Raw genomic sequence first — 13095 nt, forward strand, 5'->3', positions numbered from 1 at the left:
CATCAAAATGGGCCCGGACAAGATGGCCGATTGACTACATCGGTTGATAGTGCGGATCTAGGATACAGAACAGCTACCGGAGGAGTGGAAGGAGGGAGTTATATGCCCCATCAACAAGAAGAGCCAAAAATTGAACTGTGAGAACTACCGAGCGATCACTGTCCTCACTGCCGCCTACAAAGTGCTATCCCGAATCCTACTCTGCTGCCTAACGCCGGCTTCATGAAAGGACGGTCTACGACGGACCAGATCGTCACATTACGGCAAATCCTATAAAAATGTAGTGTCGTAAGCGTAAAACGCTCGTACGTGTGCTGTGACAGGCATGAGTCTAGGATACGCTGCTCTCGATCTGCACACGGCGAGCAAAGCCAAAGGAAGGAGAAAGACCGGACCACGGCCGGAGTAGAATTCCATTTCGGCGGAAGGCTTTTGAGTAGAGTGCGTTCGGTCCTAGCAGTCAAGCATACAAGACTCTTCTCTCTGTGTATAAGCCGCTAGGTACGTCGTGAACGCTGTGTTGATACCTCCATCGTCACGAAGTATTCGAGTAGAACACACTCCCCACGACGAAAGCTGTGAGGATAAGACTAACCTTTTCCAAAGTCGAACTCGTAGGGAGAAGAGTATTCACGCCGTGGAACACTCTCGAATAGAGTGACTTGACGTCGTCGGCGGGTGAGTCACTCGAGTCGGTGTAGGATGACGTCTTCGTCGAGAATCAGCCGAGTAGTATCGTAAAGCTCCGTATAGCGTGCTCATGGCACACTACTGGGAATTGTCTCGTTGGTCAGTTCGTGTTCGTTGAACGAGTTTTAGCACCACCTTTTTTTTTCGAGGACCGCTCGTCGAGGCTAAATTACCCGGCGAGAACCGTGACCTCATGGCGGGTCGTTCTAAAGGGATCCAAGGCACAATTTTCCCGTATGTTTAAATAACGTGCCGCTATTGTGCCCACCCCCGTTCTGATGGATACGAAGTACCCAATTCGACTGGATGAAGTAACAAGTAGTCCCGTAGCCACCTCTTCGGTGCAGAAGAAGACAAGTGCACACAGCGTTCTATCCCCTAATGAAACACTCGCTTCTGTTTCAATCACGTGTTGGGGGAGATTTGATTGCGTATTTTTGAGCCAGTGGTTCATCCGAAATGATGTTCAACGTGACGACATTGACATAATCGGCAGATCATATGCGGCGGTGGAGGAGATCCACCGCAAACTAAAACGCGAAGCAGGAAGGATTGGGTTGATGATGCGTTCAAGACGAAGTATATGCTGAGATGCGGATCCGAGACCGACCAAGCTCGCTTGTCCAGTAATGACAAGGTCACGATCGACGACCACGAGCTGAATTTGTCTATCTCGGCTCTAGGTGACCGCAGAAAAAGATATCAGCCTTTCCTACTATGGACTCCACAAACATCTGCGGTTGAGATGACTTTGCCCTTACACAAAGTGAAACCTTTTCATGACGCTCATTAGTCCGGTTGTCCTCTACGGACCGAATCGTGGATATTGCTATAGGAGCACACTTCGAGTATTCGAGCGGTGAGTGCTAAAAACCATCTTTGGCGGCGTACAGGAGAACGGAGTGTGGAGGCGAAGGATGAGCCACGAACTCGCGCGACAATACGGCCGAATCCAGCATCTAGAGATGGTTGAAGCTGGCCGGATATTCTGGGCAGGACATGTTGCGAGAACGCCGTACGACTGTCCTGCAAAACAGGTGTTCGCTATGAATCTGGTAGGAACGAGACGAGCAGGAGAGCAACGAGCAAGGTACTTAGACCAAGTGGAGCGTGATCTGGTGAATGTGGGAAGTCCGATAAATTGGAAAACGGTTGCCTTGGACTGAGTGAATTTTAGGAATTATGTTCGTTAAGTTATGTCGTGAGACGAAATACTACGAAAATAAATAAGCAAAGTTTGGACATTCTTTTCGTTGACCTCAGCGGTCATTTTGTTCCACCATCTCTTCATCTCTGTTGCATCCTGAGTCGTACTACCATTTTCTTCATCTTCTGCTTGACAATTGTGCAATATTTTCTGAAAAAGTTGAATTAGAAGAATACGTTTTATCAAGCACTCCTCCATGTACATCTTGGTGTCCATGGACTTGTTTGTCACAAAAACCGAGGTTTTTCGTCAGCAGCTGCAAATACCTTGACTGTTCAAACACTTCGTTGCAAACTTATCGGCAAAACGAATTTGAACTTACCGGGGACTTCACCCCGACCAGTGGCTTTATAAAATTATTGGCCTGGAAGTTGCCCAAAATCCACCTTCACATAAGTTTCGTAATCCATGAGGATGCATCCGCCGTATTTCATTTGGACCTTGTTGTATAACTTCCGGGCACGTCCTTTGGCTACTACATTCTGCCTCAATGTCCGGTTTGGTTGCATACTGGCCGATAAGATTGTAATCCATCGAGCAGACGCATCCTTCCGACGGTGTACCAATCGTCATTGAATTTATTGGCGATGTCATAGGTCAACTGCCCTAGGTTTGCCTTAATCGTTCTCAACACCTTCAAATGCTGTTCCTTAGTTCCACTATGGCGCTTGTTATGAACCTGCCGATCGATAGTATGCATCTCAAGGAATCGTTCGAGAACGCTGCACACCGCCAATTTGACCATTTTCAACGATTTTCGTTTCGCGGCTTCCAAATTTTTGAAACAAAACGAATCGTAATGAAATTTCCAGCGCTGATAGAGAAAACATTCTTAAACAGATACTGTCTAAACATGTCAGATCCAACTTTTAGGAGCGCTGTGGTAAAATATACCGTACGTCCGGATTTAAGATGAACTATGCGCATTATATCGAAGAACTGGGATATTCAATTTTAACACTAGAAGGACCGGCAAATTGAATATACCTATTCGGACCGTGACCAGTCAAAATGACTGGTAAAGGGGAAATTTTTTCTATCCAAATATTTTTAAATTTTTTCTTTTGAAATTATTTTGTTATTAATTAGATAACATTTTTGTTATAAAATTGAAATATTTTTTCACCATGGGTGCCCGGAATCACTTCAGTTTGGCATAGTTGACGAATGCGTGTATGTCATAAAATGAATATGTCAAATAATTATCAAAAAATTGAAACACATTATCAATCTAATAACAAAAACATGTTAGATGGCTATGGTTGTTGACCTTGGGTGCACGGTTTCACTTCAGTTTTGTTTTAGTAGATGTTTTCTAGCATCCATCGCTCTGAAGTTTTTCAACCCGATGCCTATAAATTATACCTGATATTGTAGGTTTTGAAGCATATTTTTTATATAAGTAGAGCAATTTACCATGGGTGCACGGATTCACCGCCATTCATCCAAAATCAATTTTTTTGCATGTTAAAGGTAAAAAATAAAGACTTTTAAATATTCAAATGAAATTTTTTGTGTTATATACATGGTTTTTCACTATGGGTGCACGGATTCATCGCGTTTTAATCAAATATTGGACTTTTTGCAATTTTTTAAAAAGCATTATTACAAATCTTAACTAAACCAAAGTCGAAATCATGTCTTTCATGTTGAGACATAATTATTTAAATAACGGTGTTTATTTTAAGCTCCGTTTTTTCATTCCTGGAAAAGAAATATATCAATTATATCTTGAAATAATAAATTTATTTATTTGTTATTAAAAAACAGGTTTTTGCCATTGTATATTTATCTGATAAGATCTGATCAACATCCAAGAAATTGGAAAACGGTTATCATGGATCGAGTGAATTTTAGGAATTATATGCATCAAGTTATGTCGTGCGACGGAAAACAATGGAAATAAAAATAATGAATCAACATGGTCAAATGTACACATTGATTTGTTTTTCCTAAAAAGTTTTTCGATTGACTAATGTTGCATTTCAAATGCCTATCATATCTTACTCAAAAATATTTTGTGTTCTGAAGCAAGTTAAAAACTATTTATTTCTATATAATTAACAACGGCGAATTTAAAGCCATTCCGTGCACCCATGTTGAAAAATCTTAGCGCCAATGCGGTCTATCAGATAGACTGGCGTGAGTCTAGTCTAGGTATGCCAGGTGTACTGGGTTCGATTCCCGGTATCGGCAAGAAAACTCTAGGGTTCAAACCCCGTAAGTTGCCGACAGGTAAGATGTGTTTCCTCTTATAATAAGAATGTTCAATCAGTTGCCAGCTTTATATACGGGTGCCGGAGTACCTGTAAGGGAACTTGAATTGGAAATTTGTCGAACCTAATAATCTAAGAATGCATGTGAATACATACTTGGGCAGAAACTGCGGTGAATCCGTGCACCCATGGTGAATAACCAACGTATGAAGAATAATCGAATATAAAAAAAATCATTTAAATTGTTCAGTTTCATAGCCATAAGGTCTTCAAATTTGAATAAATAAGTACACAATTCATAATTATTTTACTCATACTAGTTCAGTATAAAACATATTTATCACCTAAAATTACTCGATTACTCGAATGGACATGTATTAAAACTAACATAACTTTTACAAATCTTGATGAAATTTCGCCAAATTTTGACAGAAAGTTCGATTATAGTTGAGCAACAAAACAGACCAATAAAATTGGGAGTCAAGTGCTTGAAGCGCCACACAGCGGTCGATCCGAGAACTTTTTCTACAAATTTCCATGACTTCGCATCGAAAATCAATAATTTCATAGCTAATGACACACTCCTGCCCACCATAAATCAACTGGGGCTCATTGTCTTGAATGTAGATTGCAAATAAAACCAAAAGCAAGCGAAAAAAATTTATCTTGTTTGAGTTATAGGTTTGTGAATTTTACCAGTCATTTTGACTGGTCACGGTCCGAGTGTCCATGGCGAAATTTTTCTTGCTTATTAAAAGAGCTAGAAAAATAAAAAATACACAGTTTTGTAGAGATTCAAAATTCATGAAAAGTCGTATTTTTTGCTAATTTTTAGAGCGTAGTGTTTAAAAGATATTCAACAAACAAAGTGCCCCACCAGTCATTTTGACTGGTGCGGTCTTTCTAGTGTTTAATAAGACAGTTCATCGAGCGTAACTTTTTTGGTGGTTTAATTTAACGGGAAAAAAAATAAAGTTTAAACAGAAATTATCAAAGAAGGCTTTCTGTACTATGTCTTTATAATTTTTCTTTAAAGGTTGTGCTGCAACGAACAAAGGGGTTGAGGCCGTATAGCTAGTTTCCTTTAAAATGTGGGCCAAAACAAAAATTTAAAAAAAATTTTTCACCAAAAGCAGTTTAATCTACCATCAAATAGTTGAGTGCATCCTCGTTGCACCATATCTTGGCAAAGGAAACAACAGCCAGCAGGGTCTTCGGTGCAGATCACAGGCAAGCAGCGAGGCATCCACTTTCGGTGTGTCGACGTATCGATGTTAGTTGTCTTGTCGAATTTTCATTCATTTTCCCAAAACAAAGGGGCGAACGAGCGAGCATAGTTGCTGTTGGTTTACTCCAGGATGCTCTCTGTCTCTGTTTTGAATTGGACCAGGCAGCACCCGGGGAACCAAACCTGACACTACGAGATATGGTTTCTCTTTTGCTTGAGCTTGGGGCTCCTCCATTCACAGGGCGAGGTTTACCACGGAATAAGGATTTTATTTGAAGTTTTTGCGAAAGCACAAGATGGCTCTGATGTCAACTTAAATGTTGTGAAAGAAAAGAACTGTGTGAGAAACCGTATAAAGTTTATACTTTCGAAGATTGAAAATTATAAAATTGTTTTTTTTTCGTCAATGATTTTAGACATTGAAGCAACAAAGCATAACAAATCAAAATTGATTGATTGATTGAATTATTTTGGTATGTTCTTGTTGCTGGCTTTGAAAACCACCCTTTCTTTGAGATTTAGTTCAATTACTTATGCTGCTGTCAAACAAAGATTACACGAAAATAGGCTTTTGTGCGGACCTTTAGAAATATGACTATGCTAAAAAAGAAAAATGGAGTCCAGATATGCGGTAGACAGAATACGAAAAACCCTAAATATGACGCGTGCTTTTGCCTACCCACAGTTTCGTTTACTCTCAAACAAAACCACAAAACATACTCATATACACGTATTCAACCGAATACACCCCACAACTACAGAGTGATTTTCCGCACGATTGCTATTGTTTTCTTTTGGCTGAAGCCTAGCCGAGCACTTCCATCTGTACCGTTGAGCCGTCAACACGTACGCCGGAGCATCGTATCGTTGCTGTGTACCTGCAGGAACATTTTACATTATTTATTTTTTCCTTACCTGTATTTCAATCAGCACTTTTCAGTGCTAAAATTATTTTCATTTTCTTTTATTCATATTTTCTCTTTTCTTTCCAGCATGGGGAAGTCATCGGCCGGGTCAAGGGCCGGAAGAAAACGGATTGCCGAACCTAATTCAGGTCCATCGCCCAAAAAAGTTGAAATTTCCAATTCATTCGATGTCCTTCATAACATCGGTGATGAGGAAATATTCATATTTAATTCTGATAAGAGTACTAAGAAACCTTCTTCTTCTTATACTCTTAAAAACGAAAGGATTCCACCAATAACGGTCACGATTCCTGACTTCAATGCCTTTCGAAAAGAAATCGTCACTTCCGTCAAGGATGTGAAGATTTCTTTTCAGATCGGTCGAAGGGGAACTGCTCGTATATTGGCGGAATCTTTTAATGATTTTCAAAAGGTTTTAAATTATTTGAATAATAAAAAACACCAATTTTTTACGTACGACACTAGAAGTGATCGTCCATTTAAAGTTGTACTTCGTGGTCTCACTGGCGATCAGACACCGGATGAGATCACAGCTGAATTAAATTCTTTGTTAGGTTTTTCTCCAATTCAAGTAATTCAAATGAGGAAAAGAACCAACACGAATAATACCAGTAGTGTTGGTTTTGCTCCTGAACTTTATTTGATCCATTTTAAAAAGGATCAGGTTAATAATTTAAAAATTCTGGAAAAGGCTCGTCTTATGTTTCATTGTCGAGTAAAATTTGAACCTTTTCGTAAATCTAGTACCAATTTTTTACAAAATATTACGCAATGTCGTCGTTGTCAAGCTTTTTGTCACGGCACTAAAAATTGTAGAATGAATGCCAGATGCATGTTTTGCGGCTCATTCGATCATGAAAAATCTAAATGCCTTTTTGGTGGTGATAAGCCAAAAACAGAATTTTTTAAGTGTGCGAATTGCGCAGGTAATCATTCCTCGAATTCACTAGACTGTCCCGTTAGGGCAAAAATTGTTGCTTCTAGGAAAAATCCCAAAGTTTCCAGAAAAGTTTCTTCTCCTCCTTCCTCTTTTTCGTCTTCACACGTCGGGCCGGCAAACAACCTGCCTGTTCGCATTCAGCCTCGGTCTACATTGGAATCACGGCTGGGTAATACCCGAAGTGATTTTAATGTTACCTGGGCTGATTCTGCGCCACAGACTCGTTGTTTATCGTTCTCAGAGGTGGTTGAAAATGGGTTTCCCTCTTCAGGTTTAACTAATAAAAATGGGAAAAAACCAAGTCTCAACGTTCATGCGAAGGCTTGGGAAAATCCCCGAAATTCAAATACTTGTTCTTCTCCTTCATTTTCTGATCCTAACAATTTTGTTGATTTGGGTGAGATTACTGAGGAAAAATTAAAATTTTTGCATCAAAATTTAATGGAAATTCAATGTTTGAAGCTTTCCAAACTTCTTTTAATTATGCTAACAAAATTATTATGACTTTACGATTCCCTCATGGATCCAAATAGATGTTTAAATATTATGAATTGGAATGCTAGATCTTTGCTGGCTAACCAAGATGAATTCTTTTTATTTTTGAAAACTCAAAACATACATATTGCTGCCATCACTGAAACTTTTTTAAAGCCAGACAATAACTTGAAAAGCAATGCTTTCTTTAAAATTTTACGAAATGATCGACTTGATCGACAAGGTGGGGGTGTAGCTATTGTCATCAATAGTCGTCTCAAATTTAGACTTCTTCCTTCTTTCAATACAAAAGTCTTGGAAACAATTGGAATTGAATTAGAAACTTCTATGGGGAAAATTATAATTGTTGCCGCATACTTGCCTTTTCAATGCAGCGGTGAACAGAAAAATTTTTTGAAGGGAGATTTACAAAAACTCACCAGAAATAAATCTAAATTTTTTATTATTGGTGACTTTAATGCAAAACACCGATCTTGGAATAATATTTCATCAAATTCTAATGGGAATATTTTGTTTAATGATTGCTCTGCAGGTTATTATACTGTTGAATATCCTAATGGGCATACTTGTTTTTCTTCGATTAGAAATCCTTCCACAATTGATTTGGTTCTAACGGATTTAGGCGAGCATTGTAGTCAATTAGTTACTCATGCGGACCTCGATTCAGACCACCTTCCAATAACTTTCTCTTTATCCCAAAGTCCCATTGAAAACCCTTTAAAATCAACTTTTAATTTTCAAAAGGCTAACTGGGAGCGATATATGAATTTTATTGAACGTAATTTGAATGTAAACGTTCCACTGAATTCAATAGAAGATATTGATTTGGCTATAGAAAATTTGACAACTTCAATAGTCAATGCTAAAGCCGCTTCAATACCTAAAGTTAAACATAAATTTAATCAACCTTTAATTGATGATGATCTTCAGTTTTTGATACGACTGAAAAACATTCGTCGACGCCAATATCAACGTACTAGGGATCCTTATTTAAAATTTATTTATTGCGACCTTCAAAAAGAGATCAAACGTCGTTTAAATTTCATTCGTAATGAAAATTTTGCTAAAGCAGTAGAGGACATACAACCCTACTCAAAGCCTTTTTGGAAATTAACTAAAATTCTGAAAATGCCCCAGAAGCCAATTCCTACTTTGAAAGATGGGGATAAACTTCTTTTAACTAATTCAGAAAAAGCTCAAAAATTAGCCCAACAATTTGAGTCTGCTCATGATTTGAATTTAAACGTTGTAAGTCCAATTGATGCTCAAATTTCCCTAGAATTTGATGATATTCTTTCTAAGCAAATTGTGTTTGAAAGTTCTTGTGAGACAAATATTGATGAACTTAAATTGATTTTCAAAAAATTTAAAAATATGAAAGCTCCGGGGGAAGATGGGATTTTCTATATTCTTATTAAAAAGTTGCCTGAAAGCACTTTAAATTTTTTAGTTAAAATCTTCAACAAATGTTTTCACTTGGCTTATTTTCCCAATAAATGGAAAAATGCCAAAGTAACTCCAATTTTGAAACCTGGTAAAAGTGCTTCAGAGCCATCAAGTTATCGACCAATTAGTTTGCTTCCTTCTTTAAGTAAACTATTTGAGAGAGTTATTTTGAATAGAATGATGATTCACATTAATCAGAATTCTATTTTCCCTGATGAACAATTTGGTTTTCGTCATGGACACTCTACTACACATCAACTTTTGAGTGTAACTAATATGATTAACGCTAGCAAATCTGAAGGTTATTCAACTGGTGTTGCTCTTCTTGATATTGAAAAAGCTTTTGACAGTGTTTGGCACAAAGGTTTAGTAGCTAAATTAGCTCGATTTGATTTTCCTGTATATCTCACCAAAATTATTCAAAATTATTTGACTAGCCGAACCTTACAAGTAAATTATCAAAATTCATGCTCTGAAAGGACTCCCATTAGAGCTGGGGTCCCTCAGGGCAGTATACTTGGGCCAATTTTATACAATATTTTTACTTCTGATCTTCCTGATGTACCAGAAGGAAAAGGTAGAAGATTATTTGCTGATGATACTTTGCTTTCAGCCAAAGGTCGAAATTTACGGGTGGTACGCAGTAGATTGCAACAAAATTTAAATTCCTTTTTGAATTACTTGAAAATGTGGAAAATTTCTCCTAACGCTTCCAAAACTCAACTTATTTTATTTCCCCATAAGCCAAGAGCAAATTTTTTGAAACCTAATGAAAATCATTCCATAACTTTTAATGGGGTTTCATTAGAATGGTCTGATCACGTTAAGTACTTGGGACTCACACTTGATCGGAATCTTACTTTTAAAAATCACATTGAAGATATTCAATCTAAATGTAATAAATACACTAAATCTCTTTATTCTCTCATCAACAGGAAATCCAGGTTGTGTCTGCGAAACAAGATGTTAATCTACAAACAGGTCTTTCGACCAGCGATAATGTATGCAGTTCCGATTTGGTCTAGCTGCTGCGCGACGAGGAAGAAAGCCATCCAGAGGATTCAGAACAAGGTTCTGAAAATGATTTTGCGGCTTCCACCTTGGCACAGCACCGAAGATCTTCATCGGATTGCAGGCATAGAATCGATCGAAGAGATGGCCAACAAAATCATCTCCAACTTCAGAGGCAAATCGATGCAGTCTTCCATCGCAGAGATTCGTTCTCTTTACAATTAAGTTAGTTTTTAGGATTTAGGATTAAGTTTATACATCTTTTCTTTTTTGCTTAACAGGATATTCTCCTTTAAATCAAATTATTTATTGCTAAAGCAAATTTAAATCAAATAAACAATGTTTAAAATTAACTGTATCAAAGAGTTGAACTGATCATAATTGATCTGAACACTTTAATTAAACTTTAATAATGTAACTTAAATGTAATGATTAAAAGACTAATAAAGACATATTAAAAAAAAAAAAAAAAAGCCTAGCCGAGCGAGCGTACGAATGAAATAGGTAGGACACGAAAGCTCACACGGTCTATTATTCTCAGTTTATGACGGAAATGTTGCCTTTCGTGACTATTGTTTTCATTTCGCTATTCTTCGTTGCTTTTTTCCTTCTACTTCTAGCCCCAAAAGTAGGGGGAGTCATTGTTAATTTCAATGTTGAAAAAAAAACCTTGCCCTCACCGAAGAGTTCATGGGATGACCCTTGAGAATTTTTTGCTTCCCTCGGTGGGTTTAGTTTTCAGCAATCCAGTCACTAACATCATGCCACATCATCATTAAGGTTTCGTTTTTTCAATAAAACTCTGCAGAAATTGACTGAATTGCGAAGTGGTTCCGATTTTGACAACTTGAGCTGGTGAAGGAAAGATAAAATGTTTGTTCTCATTGAATTCTAATTTTTTGAGTCCGTTTTTCTTTAACTTACTTCCTACAATCATGGAAACCCATGAAGGAAGTTTTTATTTTTGGAACAGTCTTAAATTTATTTCTATTCTAGTATTGAATATTAATGTTTCTAAGGGCAGATAGATTTGTCTTCTGATTAAAAATCAAGTGATTGATTTAATAAATAAAACAAATATTCAGTCACTGAATAATTGAAATTCATAAAAAAAACTTTTTTCAAAGTCAGCATTCGTTCTTAATTATCCCCACAAGGCATTGTCCACTCGCAAAAATTCACCACTCGAAGCAGAAATAGCCACTCTGAGGTACCGGATCCGGAAAAAGGAAACCACTTACCCACAGCCGAAAGCGGGTACACAAACAGAGAGGTAGGCAGCAGCCAGCAAGACAGTCAGCCATCCGCGGCCGGGAAAAAGATATTAAATTATGCACGGAACGGTGAGATTACCGAATGGCGTCGGTGCAAGATTTGCTGCCGCTTCGGGGAAAAAGTTGGGCCAGCCATCCATATCTTCTGCTGAACCGGGAGAACTTTTGCTGCGGTCAGCATTATCATTCGCGGAATCCAAGATGCGTACATAAGGAAATGAGCTTGGTTCGGCTTTAATAAGGTAAAAATGACATACTTGGGCAAGAAAAAAAAACCTTTTCACATTTTTGTTTATTGAGTTCAATTTTCCGAGAATTGAAATAGAAAGGAAATTATTATCTCTTTTCGTGGAATTCACGAATCGGGGGGTCAAAATTAATTTCCACAAATGCCATTCAAAATGTGGGGTGCGTGCCCGGAAGCAGACTTTTCCGGGGAGGCTCTGAATCAGTTTCAGTAATTTCCGTCCACAGATGGTAGATGTGACAGCAGGAATGCTAATGAGATTTTGGATTTGAAAATAAGTTTTTGTTCCAGCTAGCGTTTTCACATGACTGATTTTAAAAACATGACGAATCAATTTGAGTTGAAAACCTGCATGAAAAGATTAAGTCTTCTTTATTCAAAATAAACACTTGACGTGAGCGTGAACACCATTGAATGCACAATGTGGAAAATTCCTATAAGCGCACCCACATTTTTCAAGCCTATTATATTTCAAAAAATGAATCTTTTCCTCGGAAAATTTTTCAAATGTCTTCTTGAGGACATGAATTGTGTTGCTAAAAGATATATAAAATCCATTTTATGGTCTGCAAATAGGATCAGGACCAAAGGGATCATCAATAAGTTTGCAAACCCACTATTTTGAGGGTACATATCAAAACTGACATTTTTTTCTGTTTTGATAAGGTCTGAAAAATTTGAATCTCTTTTTTGTTACTTGGTGTTCTGGAAAGAACGAGCCACTGAACCACCCTAATATGCGAAAAAGGCCCAGTAGCAACATGGCGATGCTGCGTGCATTAACGGATGTAATGCGCGCCAAAAACATTCGGGTTTTCCTCGGGTTTCGGGTTTTCCAAAGGGTCGAGAAAAATTTAGCCCCAGGTTTGGCCTCTTTTCTCAACCAACCACCATCGGATACGGTAACAAGTCAGCAGCCTGTGGGGCCTTAGTCAGAGGCCTGAGCGGCCAGTGTCGGAGGTCCAAAAGGGACCATTTTGTGAGAAATTAAATGTTGTCAAATGTCCAAGTCTATCGGAGTTAAAATACAGTCCACTAAGTTTGTTATGTTTCGGAATGAGTGCGTTATTAATTCTTCGAAGAAAATCTGATGCTATCGATTCTGCCATCAGGGGCGATCCTAAACACTTGGAGTTGAAACATCGCGAGGAGGGATCATAAAAAAAATTTCAATTAACTGGAGCAAATTGAACAAAACCTTGCATGCAACAAGCTTAAAGCTTAGGGCCATCCATAAATTACGTAACGCTTCTATGGGGGGGGGGGGGATAAGCTCGAGCGTTACGAATTGTGACATAGGGGAGGGGGGAGGTATGCTCATCGTTACGTTACGATTTTTCTTTAAAAATTTCAGTTTCATCGCAGCTTTTTTATGTCATGCAATTTTTGCTTGATGATATGCAAACCCAAATCAG

The sequence above is a fragment of the Uranotaenia lowii genome, chromosome 1, assembly GCF_029784155.1.
Source record: "Uranotaenia lowii strain MFRU-FL chromosome 1, ASM2978415v1, whole genome shotgun sequence".
Classification (NCBI taxonomy): domain Eukaryota; kingdom Metazoa; phylum Arthropoda; class Insecta; order Diptera; family Culicidae; genus Uranotaenia; species Uranotaenia lowii.